Source organism: Dipodomys spectabilis, unplaced genomic scaffold, assembly GCF_019054845.1.
Source record: "Dipodomys spectabilis isolate Male_0828 unplaced genomic scaffold, ASM1905484v1 ptg000088l, whole genome shotgun sequence".
Taxonomy (NCBI): Eukaryota; Metazoa; Chordata; class Mammalia; order Rodentia; family Heteromyidae; genus Dipodomys; species Dipodomys spectabilis.
The window spans coordinates 968732-973095 of NW_024870765.1; the positions used below are offsets into that span (position 1 = coordinate 968732).

The following is a 4364-nucleotide window of genomic DNA, read 5'->3' on the forward strand; positions in this document are numbered from 1 at the left end:
CAAATATGGAGAAAACCAGTTTGGGACAAGCGAGTTAAACAATAAACAGAGCAGCAGAGTAAAATCCATTATAGATTAGAGGAAAAAATTGTTTTTTACCATGTGGATTCAGAAGACCAAGAACAGTTAGAATGTATCACAAGTTTATACTAAAAACATTGCACTGATACTTTTTATAGTCTAATATATTTATTAAACCTAATTATTTATATTCAAATTCTATTTATTGGAATAAATAAATATCAATTTATTTGTCAAATTGTCAACTAATTCTAGTAAGTTTCATTGTGTGAAATATAAAATCAGTACATATAAATATAAAATATATAACTATATATAATATAATTAAAAGGCACACGTTTTGCATTGTTCTGTTGTAGTTACTGTATTAAAGGCAACTCTGTTTTAAAGTATTATTCCATTATCTCTACCTCAGTGTTTGATAGAGTTAGACCTAAAGCTTTACCATTTGTAGATTTACAGCATGGAGGCAAGAGGAAACACTGTGATTAAAACATAATCAATTCAATGTCTAATAACGAAGAGAAACATATGCACTTCTCCTGCAACTATGAAAATATTTGGTGATAAAAAGGCAGTAATGTAAGTTCCTGCCTGGTTGGATGGTAGACAGGCCAGGACATTAAGTTATCATGCATACGAACAATTTTTTCACCTTCTTGGCTTTAGCTACTTTTGAAATGGAGGTATAATAAAGGTATTATATTTTGATAAAATACCTTCTAGTCTGAACAGTTCTATTTGAACTGTTCATCTCTCTATGATCCCTTGTAACCAAGATTAGCTTTGTTCTAGTAAGACAATCTATGCTTTCAGGGTAAGATATTCTGGTTGGTCTGTTCCCACATGGAAGAAGGGTAAAGGCTCAGGTAGACATTTGTTCCAGTAACACCTCATTTGGGAAAATGTCAGCTGAAGAAGTTTAGAAGTAGCTCTTAAGGAACGCTTACTTTGAATCCATTAGGTCCACAAAGCTAATTCAGTTGGATAAATAAGTACTTGAAAACGCCATCACCTTTGGACCTATCTATAAATAATTGAGAGTATGATCAAATTCCAAATAAAAAGAATTAAGATAGTCATTGACAAAAAAATTTGCAAATGTGAGCAATCGACTGATCAATATAATTTTTCCACTATTCACAGAATTTTAGGGAAATAAGATCGATAGCATTGTTAGGAACAATAAGGTTTCCTTGTTACAAGTAGGCACCCATAGATATAAGCCTGTATAATGATTGCATCATTAACTACTTAAATTTAGAGGATACTACATGCTTCAGCAGCATGTATACTCAAATTACAATACAGAGATTAACATGGCACTTGCACAAGGATAATATGAAAATGTGAGAAGTATTCCATATTATTCATCCTTCAGATGCAAGAAATGAAAAACAGTTATTAAAAAGTTGATTACAAAATTACAAGTGTAACAATACACGTAATTCATAGAATTAAATTTAGTTTGACATCAGTGTATTAAATCTTCACCTCACAAAGGCGTTTACATAGCATAAACTTTACAAATCTTTTCAAATTAGACAACATTGTCATTTTATCACAAAGAAAAATAATATTAAGTCCTAGAAAAAAAAGGAAGCAAACTGTTTCTATATGGAATGCAATTGGAAAAGACACATTAGTGAACCTATATGTTATAAAATAATGTAGAATTCAAAGAATATCTAGGAGAAAATAAAATAAATTATGAACATTTTGCAAACATAGAATATAGTATATTTTAAAATATACTTTTTCAGACAAGCACCAGAAATATTTTAGTTTCTGTACTACTCATTTCAACAGGTAAATTAAAATTATTTCTGATTAAAAAATCACAAACTCTGAAGAAAATATTATACATGTATACAAAAACTATTGAATACATTTTGACATCCAAGGCAGGCAATTCACTTGGAAGAATTCCGCAGAATCCATGAATTTTTATAGGAAAATATTAGTGCTGCCGGGCACTGGTGGCTCATGCCTATAATCCTAGCTACACAGGAGGCTGAGATCTGAGGATCATGGTTAAAAGCCAGCCTGGGAAGGAAAGTCTGTGGTACTCTTATCTCAAATAAACCAGTAGAAAACTGGAAGTGGAGCTGTGTCTCAAGTGGTAGAGCGCTAACCTTGAGCTGAAGAGCACAAGGGATATCTGGGATAGCTCCCAGGCCCTGAGTTCAAGCTCCATGACCGACCAAAAAAATATATTGCTCTTATTTCATTGTGAAAATATTTTGTAGGGACACAAAAGATGGACTTGCATTTTTGAAATTTAAGAAACTTAACCCGACCATTAGGACTTCATTGAACAATTTGTACAGCCTTCCACAACTTCATAGAGGTAGTGATACATACATATCCTTTTGGCAATATCAAATACGGTTTCTTCTATGTTGTTCTTCAGGCCTGGTTTTATATAATGGTTCAACAGAAGGTGATCCAGCGTACCTTTGCTATCTCAATTCTCAGCAGCAAGGTGTAAGGGTGTCACGAGTTCTTTAGTTTGGGGAAGTGGCGCTGTGGCTCAACCAGTAGAGTACTCGCCTTGAGCTGAAGAGCACAGGGACAGCACCCAAGCCCAGAGCTCAAGCCCCACAACCGACAAAAAAAAACCCACAACACCAACAAAAAACAAACAAACAAAAATATTTGGGCTGGGAAGGTGGCTCAGTGGTAGAGCACTTCCCTTGCATGCATGAGGCCCTAGGTTTTATTCCTCAGCACCACATAAGCAGAAAAAAAAGCCAGAAATGGTGCTGTGGCTCAAGTGGTAGAGTACTAGCCTTGAGCTGAAGAGCTGAGGGACAACGTCCAGGCCCAGAGTTCAGGCCCCACGACCAGACCAAAAAAAATTTTAAAAAAAGAGTCCTTTAGTTTGGGCATTGGTATCTGTATCATGATGAAGTAAGAAAGAAGCCACTCTGGTATTATTCCACGTATATGCACTGTGCAGTGGTGTCCAGTCATCTACAGGTATTGCATGTGCCGATTGAGACACCAACTCACTGACAATGTCCAAGTGTCCACTGTAGGCTTCTCAAAGAGGGTTATACTCATCATCATCCCTACTATTAACATGAGTGGCCTTTTGGGAAAGAAGTCTCCGCACTGCAGTAAGCTGAATATTTTTGGCAGCCCAATGAAGAGATTTGCTTGGATCCTTCTCCAATTTTTTTTCTTGCAATTGATACCATTCCTTACTTTTTCATCTTGTTCCCCATATTCCTAAGAATTGCCTAACCAGAGACTTTGAGTGCCAGTGGGAATGAGGTGTCCATGTATTTCCCTAATAGTTCCCATTGGTTGAACTAGTCAGAAATACCCAGTGAATTTTCTGCATCTGTTTATTCATCACGATTTATTTTCTCTTTTTCCAATTTTACTATTCGAAATTATTCTAACTGGAGAGTAGGGAGTTGATGGAGAGCAGCAGAAAGATGTTCCTCCATATTCAAATGTACACACTGAAAATGAGGACCAGTTATTTCTACATGTGTAGCTTATTCTAGGAATGAGAAAAGAGGAAATAATGCCTTTTATATAAATGATTTGGGAAATGGCAGAGCAAAAAGTGAAATGATGCAACCAAAAATATAAAAGCAAAATAAATTAGGATAATTATGGAACAATCATATTGTCTATGAGAACCAAGAAAGGGAGAAAGAAAGAGAGAGACAGATGTGTAATGACCTAGCTAGCCACAAAATCCATGCCTCTGATCAATTTATAGAGCAAAGAAAAATTTATTTTTAAAAGAGATGGAAATAGAATTTATGTATTTACTTGAAATTAGTAAATACATTTTAGTAGCCTACGTAAAGAGATATAACTTTGACCAAATTACAGACAATAAACTAAATCCTTGATAATTCTAGTAACAGATTTGACTGAAATCAGTTGAATCATACTTTTCCTGTACAATGAAGGAATAAGAAGGTAGTAAAGCAGCTAGAGAAGGCAGGGAGATTTTGTCTTGACAAAACTTTTTGGAAATTGGTATTGAGGATTTCTTACTAGTGATGCATTTGCACTTGAAGCATGATTCTGAAGTATTGCTTGCTGATTCTGAACTATTGATTTGATCATTATATTCTCCAAGAACAAAAATGAGAATTGATAGTTAAGGACTACTAATACATTTTGGCCTTCTCACTAAGCACTTTCAATCATCAAAATCACATGAAGACAATAGACAGGCCTACTTTTTAGATGAAAACAAGTGTCTTTGAAAAAACAAGGAATGTATGTAGTCATGCAAAGGACTTCTGTTTTACCAATGCCTCATACATTTTACTAATGTTGGGTACCAATAAATAATGGATCTATTAGAATGC

The 4364-nt window shown here is 34.7% G+C and overlaps 1 pseudogene; it reads left to right on the top strand.

Annotated features, from left to right (window-relative positions):
• Positions 1-1295: 1295 nt before the first annotated feature.
• Positions 1296-1392, top strand: LOC122111773 (annotated as a pseudogene).
• Positions 1393-4364: the final 2972 nt, after the last annotated feature.